The following is a 21,620-nucleotide window of genomic DNA, read 5'->3' as shown; positions in this document are numbered from 1 at the left end:
CAACAAGGGTGATGTCATGGTGGGAGTCTGATATAGACCACCGAACCAGGGGGATGAGGTGGATGAGGCTTTCTTCTGGCAACTAATAGAAGTTACTAGATCACAGGCCCTGGTTCTCCCGGAGGACTTCAATCACCCCGATATCTGCCAGGAGAGCAATACAGCAGTGCACAGACAATCCAGGAAGTTTTTGGAAACTGTAGGGGACAATTTTCTGGTGCAAGTGCAGGAGGAACCAACTAGGAGCAGAGCTCTTCTTGACCTGCTGTTCACAGACAGGGAAGAATTAGTAGGGGAAGCAAAAGTGGATGTGAACCTGGGAGGCAGTGACCATGCGATGGTCAAGTTCAGGATCCTGACATAAGGAAGAAAGGAGAGCAGCAAAATATGGACCTTGGACTTTAGAAAAGCAGCCTTTGACTCCCTCAGGGAACTGATAGGCAGGATTCCCTGGGAGAATAACATGAAGGGGAAGGGAGTCCAGGAGAGCTGGCTATATTTTAAAGAATCCTTAATGAGGTTGCAGGAACAAACCATCCTGATGTGTAGAAAGAATAGTAAATATGGCAGGCAACCAGCTTGGCTTAAGAGTGAAATCCTTGCTGATCTTAAACACAAAAATGAAGCTTACAAGAAGTGGAAGATTGGACAAATGGCCAGGGAGGAGTATAAAAATATTGCTCAGGCATGCAGGAGTAAAATCAGGAAGGCCAAATCACACTTGGAGTTGCAGCTAGAAAGAGATGTTAAGAGTAACAAGAAGTGTTTCTTCAGGTATGTTAGCAACAAGGTGGTCAAGGAAAGTGTGGGCCTCTTACTGAATGAGGGAGGCAACTTAGTGACAGAGGATGTGGAAAAAGCTAATGTAGTCAATGCTTTTTTTGCCTCTGTCTTCACGAACAAGGTCAGCTCCCAGACTACTGCACTGTGCACCATAGCATGGGGAGGAGGTGACCAGCCTTCTGTGGAGAAAGATGTGGTTCAGTACTATTTAGAAAAGCTGGATGAGCACAAGTCCATGGGGCCAGATGCACTGCATCCGAGGATGCTAAAGGAGTTAGTGGATGTGATTGCAGATCCATTCGCCATTATCTTTGAAAACGCATAGTGATCGGAGGAGATCCCAGATGACTGGAAAAAGGCTAATGTAGTGCCCATCTTTTAAAAAGGGAAGGAAGAGGATCCGGGGCACTACAGGACAGTCAGCCTCACTTCAGTCCCTGGAAAAATCATGGAGCATGTCCTCAAAGAATCAATTCTGAAGCACTTAGAGGAGAGGAAAGTGATCAGGAACAGTCAGCATGGATTCACCAAGGGCAAGTCATGCCTGACTAACCTAATTGCCTTCTATGATGAGATAACTGGCTCTGCGGATGAGGGAAAAGCAGTGGATGTGTTATTCCTTGATTTTAGCAAACCTTTTGATACAGTCTCCCACAATATTCTTGCCGGCAAGTTAAAGAAGTATGGGCTGGATGAATGGACTAAAAGGTGGATAGAAAGCTGGCTAGATCATCGGGCTCAACAAGTAGTGATCAATGGCTCCATTCTAGTTGGCAGCCAGTATCAAGTGAAGTGCCCCAAGGGTCGGCCCTGTAGCCAGTTTTCTTCAATATCTTCATTAATGAGCTGGAGGATGGTGTGGACTGCACCCTCAGCAAGTTTGCAGATGACACTAAACTGGGAGGAGTGGTAGATACACTGGAGGGTAGGGTTAGGATACAGAGGGACCTAGACAAATTAGAGGATTTGGCAAAAAGAAATCTGATGAGGTTCAACAAGGAGAAGTGCAGAGTCCTGCACTAAGGAAGGAAGAATCCCATGCACAGCTACAGACTAGGGACCGAATGGCTAGGCATAAGTTCTGCAGAAAAGGACCTAGGGGTTACAATAGACGAGAAGCTGGATATGAGTCAACAGTGTGCCCTTGTTGCCAAGAAGGCTAATGGTATTTTGGGCTGTATAAGTAGGGGCATTGCCAGCAGATCGAGGGACATGATCATTCCCCTCTATTCAACATTGGTGAGGCCTCATCTGGAGTACTGTGTCCAGTTTTGGGCCCCACACTGCAGGGGGGATGTGGAAAAATTGGACAGAGTCCAGCAGAGGGCAATGGGGGTGTTTGGGGGGCTGAAGCACATGACTTATGAGGAGAGGCTGAGGGAAGTAGGATTGTTTAGTCTGCAGAAGAGAAGAATGAGGGGGGGATTTGATAGCTGCTTTCATCTACCTGAAAGGGGGTTCCAAAGAGGATGGGTCTAAACTGTTCTCAGTGCTACCAGATGACAGAACAAGGAATAATGGTCACAAGTTGCAGTGGGGGAGGTTTAGGTTAGATATCAAGAAAAACTTTTTCACTAGGAGAGTGGTGAAGCACTGGAATGGGTTATCTAGAGAGGTGGTAGGATCTCCATCCTTAGAAGTTTTTAAGGTCAGGCTTGACAAAGCCCTGTCTGGGATGATTTAGTTGGGGATTGGTCCTGCTTTGAGCAGGAGGTTGGACTAGATGACCTCCTGAGGTCCCTTCCAACCCTGAAATTCTATGATTCTAATGATAGTTCTTTTCCACCTCTAACTTCTGGTATTCTAGTGATTTGACACTTTGGGATATAAGGAAATAAAAGATGTCTGTAAACTTATTATAAATTTGGTATAACAAAGCAAAAGTTGTGTTAACACATTGTGACTTATGAGTCATTGTTCTGATTCAAGGGGGGAAAAGTCTTGCTCACTCACTTCCCAGTAAAATATTTCATTTGTCTTCATTTGCATTTCAAATTGTAGTTTTATGATCAGAACACTGACAAAACTATCTCTTGGTTGCTGCTAAAAATAATCATAAGAACATTATTCTGAGTCAGACCAATGGTCCATCTAGACCAGTATCCTGTCTTCTGACAGTAGCTGGTACCATGTGCTTCAGAGGGAATGTGCAGAATCAGACAATTATCAAGTGGTTCCTCCCCTGTTGTCCAGTCCCAGCTTTTGGCAGTCAGAGTTTTAGGAACACCCAGAGCACAGGGTTTCATCCCTGACATTCTTGGCTAACAGATATTGATGTACCTATCCTCCATGAACTTCTCTAATTCTTTTTTGAACCAAGTTATATTTTTAGTCTTCACAACATCCCCTCACAAAGAGTTCTGCATTGTGTGAAGAAGTATTTCCTTATATTTGTTCTCAGCCTGCTGCCTATTAATTCCATTGGGTGACCCCTAATTCTTGTGTATATGAAGGGATAATTAATACTTCCCTATTTACTTTCTCTATGCCACTCATGATTTTATAGACCGTTATCATATTACCCTAAGTTGTCTCTTTTTTAAAGATGAACAGTCCCAGTCTTTTTAATCTCTCCTCTTATGGGAAACTGTTCCATACTCCTAATCATTTTTGTTGCCTGAAGGACATAAATCCACACCGTGTAGAGGCCAAGCATAGGAGTTTATTACACACAGCGCTGTCACCTGGCTTATCAGGCTCAGAGACACTGTCAATCAATTGATTACAATAGAATATATAGATTTTCCATGGGCGGGGGAAAGTGACGGGGTAGGCAGTTCCTATTTTAGCAAAAACAAGATTATCTGTTTACCCCAGCTTTCTCTTAGCTAATCACTATTTGCTAGGCCTCTGGTCTCTTGACCAAACTCTGGACTTTGGGTCTGAGAAAGAGCTGGCACAATCCATATACCAGGTTGCTATATAAAATGCACATGGATTTTAACCCTTCATTGCCCTTCTCTATATTTTTTTCAAATTCAAATACATCTTTTTTTGAGAGGGGGCAACCAGAACTGCATGCAGTATTCAATGTGAGGGCATACTTTGGATTTATTTACTGTCATTGTGATGTTTTCTGTCTTTTTATCTCTCTCTTTCTTAATACTTCCTAATATTCTCTTAGCTTTTTTGACTGCCATTGTACACTGAGCAGATGACTTTAGGTAACTATCCACAATGATTTCAGGATATAATTCTTGAGTGCTAACAGCTAATGTAGACCCCCATCATTTGTGTGTATAGTTGAGATTATATTTTCCAACATTTTAGAGAGAATCTTAAATTCACATAATGTATCCACATCTCCTGCCATAAATACTGTCATTCTTATACTAACTTTGCTTGCTAAATTTGCATTGGAAATACAGTTGTTTTAGCATGCATACTTAATCATACAGGGTAACCATGTCAAATAAGAGGAATATATGACTCAACAGACAGCATACATTATTATGCCTTAAAGTGGTTTTAATGCACACTTTTTCTCTGAAAGTTCCACTCTAGAAGTGGGAGTTAAGAGAGTTTATATATTACATACTGGCAAAGAATGTGTTTTACCCTTGGCTCACAAATCATGAGAATAGAACACAGAATTGTTTGACATGCCAGTAAAAGCGTGTATACATAAAAATATGGTCTGGTATTATTTATGTACGGTTAGACTCCTTTTCACAGCAGTAATTTACATCTCATATTCACATATCACAAAAAGATTAATCCTTCACAAAAAGGTCTACATTCTCCTCTCAGTTCCTACACATAGGGTGCAAGAGGGCAGCGGAAATTAAATGGTGCACTGATTGTGTGCTGGCCCTTGGCACAGAGGTGAATTCTACCCATAAAGACGTAGGGGAATATAACAAGGATCGAGACCATGTATGAGGTTCAAACGCAAATCTACAAGCATTGGCAGTAGTGAAAAGCACCTGGAAAAAAGGGGAAGTAGTAATAGTAAGAGGACATTGTACTTTAGAGAATGTTAACAGCGATCTACAATAACAGAGGCCATAATAGAATAATCTGTGCTATCTGAATGTTGAAACTTGTTCATTGTGTTTCAGAACTGTATTGTTTTCTTTAGTAATATACAGGTCAATACAGGCCAATATATAAAGTAATGTTGTTTACTCCTCTGTGAGTTCTAATGAAACTGGTATGTGAAAAAAAATATGGAATAATTTAGATATGCCTGATACCATAGTACAGTTTTTTTAGGAGTAAATTCACCCTATCCCTACACAAAGTACAAACAGACACGTTTTGCAAAGAGAATTTTGGCCCTCAGCAACAGTTGTTCTAACCTAACATCTTTTACAGCCCCTCTGCATTCATAAACAAAGATTCCAGGTAACTGGATAGTATTTAATTGCAGTAAGTGCATCTGCAATCTACTCCAAGGGGCCTTCTGCATGCTGGCTGATTCAGAGACCCACTTCAGAGACAAAGTATATGCAGAGGACCCCAATGCAACTAGTTCACACATAGTGCTACCATGGAGGATTCACAGTGAAGAGGGCCTTCTTCTTCATCATCACATTGTGGACCAAATTCTCTTTTCACCAACAGAGAATCTGATCTTGTAATGAAAATCACCCCAAAGCCAAGTCTGTTCTTCCTCTGTTGTGTGGACTGGGAGAAGGACGTAGGGATCTCATGCTATCCCCAACCCTTTTGTACTTTCCTTGAACAACAGCAAACGTGTTTTTTTGGGGTGGGGTGGACAATCAATGAACAACTACACAAATCCACCAGCTATTCCCCACTCTCTTCAGAAGGGGACATGTGTGACTATGGTATAGTTCCATTGACATTTCCTGGGCTGAAAAGGAAGATTCTTTCTTCCCTAGAACCACTCATGTGCAGAGTCCATATCTTCAAACTCTGAGCATAAAAGGAGGATTTTGTCTTCATTTAACTAGGTTTAATCATTCTTATTAGAGAGGAACTAACCAAGCATGCTTATTTTTACATTTGAGGCCTATTTCGAGGGCCAGTTTTCAAATATTATTTTTGGAGAAAAACCAGAAAAATTACAACACAAAATTTAGCAATTAAAATCCATTTCATAAACATCTTTCTTTACAGTGCTTATCTGACAATCTTGATCTGATGATTGTTTTGTTATATTACTGTTGTATTGTTGCATTTGGAAGCCCCACTGAACATCAGTTGTCCATTGTGCAATGCACTGGGAAAACATATCATATGGGGGCAGTCCCAGTCCTGAAGGCTGGACAATCCAAATATACTAGACAGACAAAGGATGGGAGGGGAAGCATTCATAAAGAGGTGAAATGACTTGCTCAGAGTCACACAGCAGGCCAGCAGCTGTGCTGGAAATACAACCCAAGTCTCCTGATTACTAGTCCAGTGCCTTTCTCACTAAAATACATATTTTGGTTTTGATGCATTATTAGAACATTTCAGTTAATTTTTGTAGCTCTAGGCATAATTCCCCAGTGCCTCAGGGAAATACAGCCATTAAACTAAATATGCTGGGTTCATCTGAGCTACTAGGTCTCCTTTCTGTTTCTGTAGGTCACACTGAACATTTTTTCTCATGTGATCACTGTGAAGTCAGGTCAAAGTAATGCAACTGCTTGTTTTTGTTTATGATGATTTTTCCCCACAGGAACTAGACCATGAGGGCATATGAATGGCTTTTTAGAATACAAACAAGTGCAAGTTAAGGGCACAGTATAGGAGCAAGGCTGTATGTTAGAAATAAAGAGCACCACAAACATTTTAGAGGATGCTCTTTTTATTCTCCATTAACTGTATGTACCTTTTCTTAGAGCTTTTTGGGTTCCCTGTTGCAGAAGGGAACAAAGCAGAAAGTCCACTCAAATGTGGATTAAGTCTCAAAGTAGGGATGGTGATAAATACTAATCATCCATGAAACTCCTCCATGTGGTTGAGTTGTGGGGGAGAGGTGTGATGAAATGCGATAAGAGGAAGACATCCCCCTCCCCCTTCATGGCATTCTCTCTCAGCAACTAGGAAAAATTTCAAGAGGCAATTCAGATGGGAATTAATGGTGTTCCACTCCACTTTAACTCCCTTCTGCAGCTTCCAGTACACCATGGTGAATGGTCACTTGCAAATGAAGGAGTAGGTGGCAGCATGAGGAAGGGGGCCCCACTAAATAACACAGAGAGATTAGCCCTCCCTACAGATGTCCCAGGATCCAAAAGAGTTAGGCCCTCAGTTCTTCCTGGAGCCAGACAACATGCAGGCTTTCAAGGTTAAATCACTTGAGCTCTCACTAAAACTTTAGTTTGAAACCCCTCTCACACCTGAGTTGAATATTCTCCAATTGCAAATATCTGCTATTTGTAAGTATCCACCAAACAGGTCAGATGAATAATTTTCCGACTGATTTTTCACAAACTGTTGATTTCAACTGTTTGTTTTTCAATATTTGAATAGCTGCTTCTCGATCAGAGGACAAACTTTATCAGGAGAATGACAAAACTTTCAGGGTACGCAAATATGTTCAGGGACATGAGTCGCTATCTAAGAATTCACAAATAACTTAGCCAAAGAACTCACAAATACAGAGACGAATTTGGAGTTTTTTTGTAGTGTTGTTTTTGTTATTCATAAAAAGAACATCAAAATGTCAGTCATTACTGAGACAGTATATAGACTGCAGTGTAACAGCTAATGCAAAATGAGAACAATCTGGTGTCATATTCCATCTCTTGTAGGTTAAATGGGTTCTTGCAAACATTATTGAAATAATGTATTAGGTCAGGTGCAAGAAGTGATCCAAATAAAAAGGAATAAAATTTCTTGATACTGATTAGCTCTCTGATTTTCTTTTGCAGTGTGGAGGGCATGAATCTACTGCTCCTGAGATTCACTCATTAATATTACAATTTTTAGGCTTTCCTTCCAGAGACTATCCAAACAGTTTCAGCTTTTCAAGTTATATCTACTTATTGATCTACTGGCCTGAACAATTTTACCAGGTGTGCACTTTTTGGTCAAAGCATTTCCACTGATGAGCCCCTCATGCTGTTCAGGAAGAAAACCATTTTTTTCAAACAGTAAATTCCCACAAAGCATGACCAGTAAGAAAATAAACCCAACAAGCTATGTGAGACTTCGGCTAGGTCTATATACCATTGCAGCACACGCTGTCAAACACACTCAGAGCTGGATCTGCCTGGCTGCTCAACTGCTTAAAGTCTGCTGAACAAATAACATGGAACTTCATTTTTCCTTTGCAAGGCACAAGATGCCATTCATATCTATATTGACAAATATAAGAAGAGCTATTGTTTTAAATGCAGGACTCAATATAATTCTGACACAGTAACATCAGATTCTTGAAAAACTATTAGGAAAGGCTAGTCAGGACAATTGGTTAAATAAGAAAAGCAAAAGTCTAATCGCAGAGTTCACTGTGTTAAAAAACAAAAAAATAAAAAACTACTGACAAATAATAATAAAGTAAAAAGCATCTACCCACCCTATGCAATAAAAGTGCAACTACATTTCCCATGAAAAGAAGGATATTTGCGACAATAAGATGATCTGGTACTGTGGTGGTGAGGGACATATAAGTAGTTACATATAAACCTACAAGGTCAGTAGACTATTAAGGAATATATGGAGGGAAAACATTAGACAGGCCAAATAGTGGAGTCCATAGATACAACATGGAAAAGCTTTGACCTGGTGCAAAAAACATGAAGTACATATAGTATGGTGCACTTAGTAAACACCTTTGTCGTTCACTGAACCCCATAGTGAAGTCACGTTTTTTCTCAGAGCAACTTCACTAAACACACACGTTCATTCTATTTGGAGTTGCAGTTTTCACCTTTGCAATGCACTAAAAGAATTAGGAGCTGTCACTCTACTTGAGTATCCATAGATCTTGCTATAACTGAGTTCACTTTGAATTCTCTTCTTAATCCAAACTCATTGAGTGAAAATGTGTTATCAACACCAGACTTCTAGCTGTATGCAATTTACTGCCTTGTATTTGTAAATGTGGACTACTACTGAGGTTGAGAGGTGGACAATTGGTACTCTAGCCCAATGAATGAAATTTCACCTATTCCTCAACTCAAAGTCTCACTCTCCATCCTTTAAAAAGTATAGAAGCTGTATGAGATAATGCTTAGCCCTTACTGTAAATAGCATTTTAAAAGTTCCGTAAACTTTAATTAATTAGTGTTTGCCACCTTACTCCCCAAAGTAGGCATTCTTAGAATTTTACAGAGGTGGACATTAAAGGATGGAGATCAAATGACTCGACTTTGGCAACAAAGCTAATCAGGACTAGAACTCAGGAGCACACAGCAGCTTTGCTTGTTCTTTAACCATACCCTTCTCTACAGGCAAAGATAGGAATGCCATACAAAACCAGAAAAAGAGCCTCTGGATTAACATTATTCCATTACATGCATGCAATCAGACCAGAGGATCATAATGGTTCCTTCTGGCTGTAAAAATCTATGAATACTGGAAGGAATTATATGGGAGAAAAAAACAGAAGAGGGTAGATATTACTACCCGAGTTAAAGGAATTGCAGCAATGAAACAGAAAGTAAAGTTTGACCCATTATGTATGGTATTTGTGTGTCAAGGCTCCTCAAACAGGAAAGCTCTTTTGGTAACTTAATGGGCAATAAATTTTTAAGGGCTGGAACTGAGTGATCTTATATATTAATTATATCTAAAATGATTCTAGCTAAGGGGAAAGAAATGCACATGCTGTTAACTAGCAGAAGCCATCTGGCTACCTAAAAGGCTGCTGGCAGAATCTGAGCCCAAGGCAAAGGATATTTTTTAGCCAGATTTGTGGGAGAGGCAACTAAGTTTGCTTCTTGCATTGTAGTTCATATATTCAGACAAGGAGAGCATATAAACCATGAGTTCTTAAGTGCCTACTATTTCTATAATATCCAACAATTCTTTGCTATGCAAAAATGATAATAATTAGATCAAGACTTGAAACCATCCAAAATTTACCTGAATTCATGAATTATTAGAAATTTAACACTTAGAGCAGGTTCATCAAAAGTTCACAAATATGGCCAAATTTTAGAGTGACGCTGAGCATATCTTGCATGGTTTTACTGTGAAACCATTCATTTGCAATCCACTGAAAAGCCTAGTGAAAGTGCATAGTTTGACTGAGTTTTGAGTACATTTCAAGTTGAAATTCAAAGGAAGGAATGGAAAGAGCAAGGAGACAGAAGGTGTGGGTCTATCTGGTTCAAAACCAAAGGAAAATATTTTTTGCAATGCCCCTGAGGAACAAATCCATTGGCCTTTGCATAGCTCTGCTAATAATTTAAAGGTAGGCATACTAGAAATGTTTCCATACATCCCCTTCTGAGAGGTGGCTGCAATGCACAAATGCCCTATTTCTCTCCTCTCTGAGTACCTTGCAGTAGTAGCCAGTGCTCTTCACTCACCTTCTACACTCTCAAAAATGTGTTTATTTTTTAATGCCAGGTTTTGGTTGCCCTATCTAGAAACAATTTTGCAATCTCCCCTCCCCCCCTTTTAGTTCATAAACTAATCATTGAGCAGGGACACATTTCAAGCAACAGTCCAGCACCAATTGACATTACAGCTTTCAGAAACTTCTTCTTTGTGCTCCCAGATGCCTCCTTTTTATCCTCCATGCTTCCTCATCAAAAAAGCTAATTATCCAATTTACAACACATTCTAAACACCTAATGCCTGAACCTGGTACACCAAATCCCCAGTGCACACTTAACCACATCATTTACAAAATAAGAGCAATGAAAACTATCCTTTAAACTCTATTTTCAGTTCCCTAAATTGCTACATGGCATAGCCTGCAAAACTGATACTAGAGAAAGATGAGATTTTTCAATCTGCTGTAGTTTCTAGAGCTTGTGAGCAGACAAGCGCCCACCAAAGCTCAAGAGAAAAAAAAGTATTCCTAGAAAATCATTGCAGTGAAGCCTCAATGACCAATACTGAATAACCACATAAAAGATCAAGAAAAAATAAAACATATATATTAGAAGTGGTGTTAAAAATCAAATAAAGTCATATTGGAGATATTTTAAAATACTGGGATATTGTAAAGTGGTGCTTTGGCCATGAGGTTACTTATTGCTAATGTAGGCTTGCTAAGCCTAATTTTGACCAAGAAAGAAACACAAAGCAATAACATAACTGTAGCATAGAAGACTGTGAGTTCCTTCTTCAGCAAATAGGCCCATTAAATTGTTTTATTTTAATTTGTTCACCGTCTGCATTTGTATGGGTATATTATTCTTAAGTTATCACAAAATATTAGGGACCTCAGGAGGTCATATAGTCCAACCCCCTACTTAAAGCAGGACTAATCTCCAGAAAGATTTTTTGCCCCAGATCCCTAAATGACCCCTGAAGAATTGACCTCATAACCCTGGGTTTTGCAAGCCAATGCTCAAACCACTGAGCTATCCCTGCCCCCCTGTGTTATGCTGGGACTACTTTGCATGGTGAGAGCATTCCAGGATCGCCCTGGAGTGGAGAGAAGATGGGCCATAGAGTTTTTGAATTTTAATACAGTATGTTGATATTGGAATCTCTATAGTAAAACAAGTGTTCAGAAAGAATCTGCATCATTATAATGTGCCTATGAAAAGCATAGATTTTTTATCTGCAGGTTTTTTTGCAAAATTATTAACGTTAATAATTCTGGCTATGTTTGCAACTTTTTATTTGCTGACAATGGAAAATAGTTTTGTCATCTATTTAAGTAGTGAATGTTCATGGCGTTATGAGAGAACTCTAGAGCCAGTGCTTACTGAGAATTACTTTACAAGCAGCTTCCACTAAGTAGGTGATTATATAGATCCTTTCATGCTCCTGTGTTAGGTTAAATGCTGATTATTGTGTTTCGTTTCTTTTCTTTCTTGCTTGCTTTTTTTTTTTAACTTAAGGTGATTTATATGGGTTCAAGTCTGAGCACGTAAAGCATAGATGTGCTACAATAGGGTCTATATTTTATAGCATAGAGCTTATTGGTGGGAAAATCCTGATATCCAGGATTAGCTTCACATTGTGATTAACTTTTCAGTTGCAGCTAGATGGGATACTTCATTCCGGGGCTTAATAAATGTATGTCTGTTATCAGCATAACTTTTCAGTTGGAAATATTCTACTTTAACATAAACCATCTCTTTAGTCTGTATTCTCTTCTTTATTCTTTCTTTTCTTTGGTTTCCTACTACACATTTCTGCAAATAATACTTAAACATTGATTTGCAAAATAGACATAGGCAAAGCTTGCAAACTTGAAGATTTCATGAGTCTCTTCAAATAGTTTTTTCTGGTTTCAAAGCTAGTAAAAGTTTGAAACATTTTCTTCCCTCTAATTTAAACTTTTGTTATTCAACTATGATTTTTTTTTAATTCCCCTTGGCAGCAGAATCATTTCTGGTGCAGAAGCACAAACATGAGATATTCTGAGTGTTAGTCTTGACTTCTGTTCCAGATGTGGGGTTTGAGAAACTTCACTTCATCACTCACAAACTAGACAATTCTCACTCTTGCTTAATAAAATCTAGCAGCCATAATGGGCCAGAATCTCCACTCACTTATATTGGTTTTACAATAAGCTTTCATGGAGTTACTCTCAATATTCACAGGTATAATGGGCAATTCAATCTGATAGAGTCCAGGATCAGTGGAGACCATCAATACCTCTCTCAGAGAGCGTAGGGTGCAACTGCTAGAAATTTGCTCAGGAATATCAATAATACCATTCTAGATTAATCCACTGGTCGTTTTAAACCAGTGCCTTCCTCTGATGGTGGCTAGACATTGATGGCTCACCGGAAGCTGTAAGAAACCTGGAACTCACCTATTATGGAGTTACACACTCAACACAGAGGAAAAATTTCTTGAAGCCCAGTTCATTTGAAGATTGGACGCATCTACAATTTGATTTTTATAATCCTATCTAATGAAACTAAAGTTCTCCTTATCTATCTACATGTTTAATCCTATTTTGAATCCTGGCATTTAGGTCATGCAGACACTCACTATCATGAGTGCAGTTTACCCTCGTGAGTAGGCCCATTTTCTTCAGTGAAAGGTGAAGTTGATCAGCATCTTTGAAAATCAGACTACAAATTTAGGTATTGAAATATATACAGAGAGAGGCCTGATTTTAGGCATCCAAATGTGAAGATATTAGCTTTATCTCTCTGTGTCTCCATTTTCCCATCTTTAAAGTGGTAACAATGAGGTTTCTCTACCTTTTCAAAGTGCTTTGGGATCTATGGCTGAAAAAGTCTTATGTCTTATATCAGCCAATGATGTGGACTTTGGATCTGCTGGCCCAGTCTTCTTTGATGTACCATGCTGTGTCACACAAATTCTTGGGCTATAGTTCTCAGAGCTCTTCCTGATGGGATGCAAAATGAAATATTCTGAGAATCAAGCATCAGAGAAACTGAGTGTAGGATTCATGAATGAATCTAGCAAATTGCAGAATGAAGAATATTAGAGAACTATTGGCAAATTGCCACATGGAATGTATGTTCTATGTATAAGATCATAACTATATGTAAACATGAAGCATCAGCTCATTAGCTAGTGTAAATTCATGTAACACTCAAAAGTTCAAGTCAGTTGAAGTCAATGGAGCTGTGCCAATTTACACTAGCTGAGGATCTAACCCATAATTTCCAAATGTTTATTTAAAGGTAGATTAAATTTCAATTCAATTGGGATTTTGAGATAGGAAATCCATGAATTATCAAATTTTATGGCTTTGACTAGACGTACAGAGCAGGAAGCCTCAAATATTTGGCTTAATAATATTGTGATCAAATTTACTCCAACATTTAACTGTACAGCATTTCATGAAATCATTTAGAGGATAACATGAAATATCTTGATTTCTATGAGATTATATGTAGTATAAAAATGAATGAAATGTATTTGATGAAGTAACACTTAGGGCCATAGGATGTCCACTGTGAATGCTATTCAAGGGGAAAATTTAACCTTTATTGTATCACAGCATATGGTGAAATTACAGCTAGTTTGGAATGGATAGCTCTGCTCCCATAACATTTCATGAGTTAATCTTCCAAGTTGCAATAACCTTTATATGACTGATTTAATTGTAAAACAGAGCACTGTATGTGACAGCAAGTGATTTACAATGGAAGATCCACTTTTGTAATCTGTAACGTTCACTAAATGCTTTTAGAATGTTTGGGCCATAAAATTCTATTGTTTGTCCCTTTGGGAAATTGCTCTGTTTACTACAGTAGATCTGGTGGGCTTGTGTGTGTGTTATTATTAAGTATTATTGTTATTATTTATAATAATAATTAATAATTAATAACAACATTTTTTTTCAAATCATTCTTAGAATAAAATAAATAAAAAGAATGATGCATAAGGAGTTCTGAACCAGTGGAAAATATTATTGCAGTAAATGCATAATAATACTTACTGCATGCCTTGAGAAATCATGCAAAGGGAAATACAGGGAAATGGATCATGGACTTGGTCTTTTTTCCAGCCTCTCTTTCTCCCACATCGGAGCTACTGGTATTCTGGAGCCCAGGGCACTGTGAGAGAACTGTGAATAAAGCAACCAGTTGACTTACATGGGTGATGGATCTTGGAGGTGGTTACTGTATCACGATCAGTGGAATTGCAATCAGAGGGCCCATGTTTCCTAGAGGGACTGTTCTCGATGGGTCACCAGTGAAACGGAGTTTGGGAAGTTAGGCTGGAAGCAACTCTGCTTTATTCACTTATTCAGCTTAAGCTGTATTCATCTTCACTCTTTGTGAATGAAACAGTTATGAGTGCCTTTCTCATCCCTCTCTCTCCATATTTTGCATTTTGCATACAGTCAGAACTTACCCGCACTGTCTTGCCCTCATCAGTGCTATCAGCCATTCCCTTTAGTGAGCAATAATTTCACACGGAAGCCTAGAAACAGACCTAGGCGCTGACTCTGTGGGTGCTCCAGGGCTCAAGCACCCAGCAAACAAAAATAGGGTATGCTCAGCACCCGTAGGCCAGATTAATCTTTTGTGGGTCCTGGCTCCCATGGCTCTGCCCCCTACTCCACCTATGCTCCACCCTGAGGCCCCGCCCCCATTCAGCCACTTATGCCCATGTCCCCACCTGCCGGGGGTGGAGGGAGAGAGAGAAGAACCCACCAGCAAAAACAAAAGTCAATGCCTCTGGAAACAGACACATTTTAATGATGCACTAAGGGGAGTAAGAGAGTTACTTGTTACTAGGTTGATTATGACAAGGGTGCAGTTTGCATAATTAATTAAGGGGAAATTGTGCAATAGTAGAAAAGCCGCATTCCCTAACTCATGAGAATCACAGCACCTAACCTCTACATGCCTAGAAAATCGCTGGGATTCCCCAAGCCTGAGTTAGGGCTCAGGATCCCTATACAATGAATAAAGGGAGACAGGCACCTAAGAACTGGATTCACAAACACCACCACGAAAAGTGTCTCTCTGACTAAACTGTCCAATGGGAAATGCTGAAGAGATGGGTGTGTCTTAAGCCCCATCCCTCTCGCAGAATTCAGTGCCTCTCTCTCCTTGGGATTCTCAGTGGATTTAGGGCATCTGAGGTATTTTTGTGAGAAAGAGGAGAAGCTCCCTCATAACTCTTAGCACAGTGGTTAGCCTATTCATCTGAGATGTGGAAAAGCTCCCTAAACTGAGGCAAGGGAAGGCTTTGATTTGGGATTGCCACCTCTCAGGTGACTGCTCTAACCACTAGGCTATGGGATAGTCTGAGGTCAGATTCCCTCAGTTTCTCTTATTGAAGCTGTTTCACTGTGTATAAATAATTTATTGGAGCAGGAGACTGGATCTCCCACATCCTAGATGAATGTGCTAACTACCATTGGGTTAGGCATCTGGACACCTAGAGTAAGGCTGCTGTGCATGTGTCCAGAGGCTGAAAACACTGATAGGTGCCTAAACTCATTCAGCACCTAAGGTTCAAGAGATGCTGAGTGGAGGGATTGTGAATCCCAGTGGGACCTGCTTCTGGGATTTAGGTGCCTGTGGTAATTAGGCACCTAAGTCCTTTTGTGAATCTAGCCATGAGCATCTTGATAAGGAGAATCAAAAAAAAGAAGATGCTTAAGTTATTTCCTCATATATTTTGGTGATATTTCACTCTGTCATGTGCTCCTACAAAAAAATGTGGAATAGGGTAAAGGTGAACAACCAGAGAATCATTTTGTAATGTTCCATATAAGATGGAATTAGGGAAGTTAAGAAACAACTACCATCTAAGCTCTGAAATAATAATATAGTCATACTTTTGCTTGACAAGTCTATTATAAAAGGTATCAGGGGTTCAACATGAAGGCCCAAGAAATGCCCAAGAGAAAATGAAAGCTACAGGTTTAGTTTCAACGCCCTTCCACCTTAAGCTCTAAGGCCTGATTCTCCTCTCACTTACAATAGTGAAAATCAAGAGTAACTCCTCTTAGCTCATTGGAGTTAAATGCATATAAAAGCTGTATATGTGAGAAGAGAATCAGTTCCAATAAACTCTGTGTCATTAATGGCGTGCTTGCAATAGCAGTTTCTACATTTACACAATCCTTGAGGGCTATGCCCCAACTCTAAATGAGATTCCTTATTAAGAGTAAGTGAAGGAGAAGAAACAGTCATAGAGATAAATAATATTTTGGAAGAATATTTCAGGCATGGAGATATAGAGCCTTTCTATATAATTAGTTTTGGCATAGTCACACTTAGGGTACAGATTGTTGCAGGCATATTGATTTTTAGATTCATAGATTAGAAAGGCTAGAGAGACTATTATGATCACCTTGGATGATCCCCTTGGCCCATAGTCACTGACTAGGCCATGCCTATCTCATTAATATCTGGATCGCACAACTGTCTCTGAAATGGTGTACTCCCTGCTCCCACAAAGTGCTCTATGAAAGTCAGTGGGGATCTACATAGACATTGGGGTCTGCCTGCATGAGTTCCATTGTAGTATTTGGGTCTAACTCAGATACACTAGTTTGTGTGAAAAATAAAGTCTTTAAAATCTAAAATGGCTATATGTGGTGATCATCTTCAAATATCTGTGTTTTACAAAATGTGTGTGAATATCTTTGGGCATATTTTTAAATTCTTTAATAAAAGAGAAGAGGAACAAAAAGGTCTATTTCAGAGTAGCAGCTATGTTAGTCTGTATCCACAAAAAGAACAGGAGTACTTGTGGCACCTTAGAGACTCACAAATTTATTTGAGCATAAGCTTCCGTGGGCTACAGCCCACTTCATCAGATGCATAGAATGGAACATATAGTAAGAAAATATTTATACATACAGAGAACATGAAAAAGCGGAAGTAGCCATACTAACTGTAAGAGGCTAATTAATTAAGATGAGCTATTATTAGCAGGAGAAAAGAAAAACTTTTGTAGTGATAATCAAGATGGCCCATTTTAGACAGTTGACCAGAAGGTGTGAGGATACTTAACATGGGGAAATAGATTCAATATGTGTAATGACCCAGCCACTCCCAGTCTCTATTCAAATCCAAGTTAATGGTATCTAGTTTGCATATTAATTCAAGCTCAGCAGTTTCTCATTGGAGTTGTTTTTGGAGCTTTTTTGGTTGCAAAATTGCCACTTTTAAGTCTGTTACTGAGTGACCAGAGAGGTTGAAGTGTTCTCCCACTGTTTTTTGAATGTTATGATTCCTGATGTCAGATTTGTGTCCATTTCTTCTTTTGTGTCGAGATCTATGTTTGCTTTGTTTTGTTTTGTTTTCAGGAAATGATTGCACTGGCCAGTGGCCACTACCTGACTAAGATATGAGTCTTATAAGAAGTGTTGTATGTGGTAATCACTCTACTGACTATATTCATTGCAAGAAATGGTAGCAGTGGGAAAAATTATGGATGAAATGTAGAGTAATATGCTGCAAACTAAAGTTATTTCAAAGTCGAACAAGCTGCTGCAGAATTAAAAACCAACCAAAAGTAGAGGGCAGAGTACTGAATAAATAGCATCAGAACTTGCAAAGTTTACATAAAGCAGCAAAGAGTCCTGTGGCACCTTATAGACTAACAGACGTATTGGATGTATGACATGCATCCGATGAAGTGGGTATTCACCCATGAAAGCTCATGCTCCAATACGTCTGTTAGTCTATAAGGTGCCACAGGACTCTTTGTTGCTTTTACAGATCCAGACTAACACGGCTACCCCTCTGATATCTGAAAGTTTACATATTACATTTGGATTAAAAATGGCTTTTTTCCCCTTAAACTAAAATTTTCACAGAGAATTTTTATTTCTTTTGAAATTTTCCTCTTTTTTTTCATTTAAAACCTGAAATCCACAAACTTTTTTTATTTTTGAAAAGTGAAAGAAACCAGAATGGATCTAAAAACATTTTGGAAAAAAAAAATCATCTCCTTCAAAAATGCCTATGAAAAATATTTACCATTTTCTAACCAGTACTATATACACATATGCTCCTTTAGTCAGCAGAGAGGAATGCATTAATGGCCCTGAAAGGAAATACTAACAAAAATGGTATGAAGGATGAAAATACGGGGACGTTAATATTATATTATTGAGCTCAGTGTCTTACTACTTGGGATGATTGAAAAAGAAATAAATATATCACTCTAGGTACTTCTAGCCAAGAACTAATAAGTTTGCACCTATACAGCCTTGTGTTGTGATCCCATCAGATGTGACAAGCTCTGGAGCAGTGGATGGGTCATAATTAAGACAATTTTACAAAAAAAATAGTAATAAAACTAATATAATACAAGTACTGTAGTGCAATCTCTTTATTGTGAAAGTGAAACATAACTATAGAATTATTATATTTTTTACGTAATTGCACTCAAAAACAAAAGAATGTAAAGTTTTAGAGCCTACAAGTCAAAGCATTAAGGGACATATGAATGTTTAGCATGTCTGGCACATAAATACCTTGTAATGCCAGCTGCAACAGTGCCATATGAACTCCTGTTCCGACTTTCGGGTAACATTGTAAGTAAGAAGCGGGCAGCATTATCTCTTGTAAATGTAAACAAACTTGTTTTTCTTAGTGATGGGCTGAACAAGAAGTAGGACTGAGTGGACTTGTATGAGGTGAATTGAAAAATACTATTTCTTTTCTCTTTTCTACAGTGCAAATATCTGTGATCAAAATTATAATACAAAGTGAACATGTACGCTTTGTATTCTGTACTGTAATTGAAATCAATATATTTGAAAATATAGAAAAACAAAATATTTATAATAAATTTTAATTAGTATTCTATTATTGTTTAACAGTGTGATTAAAACTGTGATTATTCACAACTATTTTTTAAATCTAGGTTTTTTTTTGCCATGATTGCATTCATTAACTGTGATTGACAGCCCTAACAATTACAATAAATCTTCTCACATCATAAACTTGTAAGAAGAACCCTCATCCTTCTCCAAATAAAAAAGTCTGGTTAAACAGAGGAGCCATTTGTGAAGCTGAATGACCAGATGCCATGGAATCTGATGCCAGGTATAGTAAACCCTGTCACAAGCTAAGGAACATAGAGTTAGTAATCCCAGCGGGCAAGATCTACCAGTTTTAGGGCACCTTTGTGCTGGTGGAACAGTAGAAAGGAGCCAGACCATGATAGTGTATTAGGCCCTATGTGTGTAATTTTGTAAGACACCATGGGGAAAAACAACAACAAAACCTTCTCATATATAGGTACTTAGAAATACATAGAACTGTTGCTTGATGCATGGCTGGTACAGGTAAAGCTCACCATGGCTAAACTTTGTTTAGTATAAAAGTAGTGTCCTTCCTTGCTAACAATTTAACACATTTTGAGCACTACATTATTTTCTATAGATCAATCATCAAGCCTAGCGTTCCTGTCAGCAAGGCAATCTACCATGAAGGCAGAGAGGTTTATTTCGCAAGCAATGAAGTCCTTGAAAAGCCTGAGGCCACTAAAATGGATAATCTTAGCTTTGTTCTCTATTTAACTTTCTTTCCGGCAAGCTAAGACACGTCCATGTAATATAACACATCCTACTTCTCTCTCTTTTTTGGGGTACTTTATGCTCTGTGTGTGTGTGTGTATGTGCGCACGCGTGTGCGCATGCAGTTGCATGTACATTCCCATTGTGAGAACTAGAGACAGTGTCCCACCAAATACAATTACTCAGGCCACAATTTCTTAATACTCTACTTAGAAATTTTACACAAAGAACAAATACAAATACTCATTCTCATTTTTTACCTTGTTCTCCAACTGCCCCCCACCCGAATTATCATTATTATGTATTTATTTATTAACTGTATTCATTATAGTTGTGCTCAAAACTGCCAAGAAAATTGGGGCCCCCAGGGGTGCTAGAACAATTTGTATAGCGAGGGAGCTGAGAGCCATTGAACCAAACCATAAACCCTGTATATTACAGAAACCACTTCAAGCTGCCCCGCACCCCTAGTTCCAGCATCTATTTGCCCCTTTGTGCTATGTGCTGTCTGAAAAATATCTGATTTGTATTTATTTTGCATTTCTTTGTTCTTTTACTATTTTTTAATCTTCTGCTATTTAGAGTCAGCCAGTTGGTACCCTCCCACACTGTAATGTAGAAGCTTAATTTCTGATAATCGCAAAGCAATTTTGCTTTCTACTTATTGAAAAAAAGAACTCAACTGAACTTGCAAAGCTGTTTCCTCCCTAAATTTAGTATTAATCTGAAGCATTTATGTGCTATCATTTCTGCAAAAGAAAACACAATTTTTAGAAATATGTTAAAAGGCAAATTTTACTTTTAATGTAAAAATGACTAGTAAAAAGGGCACTTTCATAGTCGACAAATATACAGGCCCACTAATCTCTGTTTTCACACACAAAAAGTAACATCTCACCAGGTATCAAAGGAAAATACTGAAGCTAAAATTGCATGAGTAAAACTGTTCTGGCTGAGCCACATTTTCAAGAATATGGCTGCAAGTACAATACATAGAAATATTATACAAAAAGTGTGCAATTATATAATATGAATACAAATTGTGGTAAACATGGGTGCAATCATAGAGAAACTTCTGCATGCTTTTGTATTTGCATACTTGCACATCCAAGACTCGATCCTTCAATACATAAACAGGGGAATCTCCGATAGGAGTAGAAAAGTTATTGTATCTCTGTATTTCTTCAGGTCAGCTCCCAGACTACTGCACTGTGCACCACAGCATGGGGGGAGGTAACCAGCTTCCTGTGGAGAAAGAAGTGGTTCAGGACTATTTAGAAATGCTGGATGAGCACAAATCCATGGGGCCAGATGCGCTGCATCTGAGGGTGCTAAAGGAGTTGGCGGCTGTGATTGCAGAGCCATTGGCTTTGAAATCTTTGAAAACTCATGGCGATCAGGGGAGGTCCTGGATGACTGGGAAAAGGCTAATGTAGTGCCCATGTTTAAAAAAGGGAAGGAGGAGGATCCGGGGAACTACAGGCCAGTCAGCCTCACCTCAGTCCCTGGAAAAATCATGGAGCAGGTCCTCAAGGAATCAATTCTGAAGCACTTAGAGGAGGGGAAAGTGATCAGGAACAGTCAGCATGGATTCACCAAGGACAAGTCATGCCTGACTAACCTAATTGCCTTCTGTGATGAGATACTGGCTCTGTGGATGAGGGAAAAGTAGTGAATATGTTATTCCTTGACTTTAGCAAAGTTTTTGTTACAGTCTCCCACAGTATTCTTTCCAGAAAGTTAAAGAATTATGGGCTGGATGAATGGACTATAAGGTAGATAGAAAGCTGGCTAGATCGTCGGTCTCAACGGGTAGTGA

This window comes from Mauremys mutica, chromosome 2 (genome assembly GCF_020497125.1).
Source record: "Mauremys mutica isolate MM-2020 ecotype Southern chromosome 2, ASM2049712v1, whole genome shotgun sequence".
In the NCBI taxonomy this organism is placed as follows: domain Eukaryota; kingdom Metazoa; phylum Chordata; order Testudines; family Geoemydidae; genus Mauremys; species Mauremys mutica.
The sequence above is the reverse complement of the archived record's forward strand: the minus strand, read 5'-3'. Positions refer to the sequence as shown.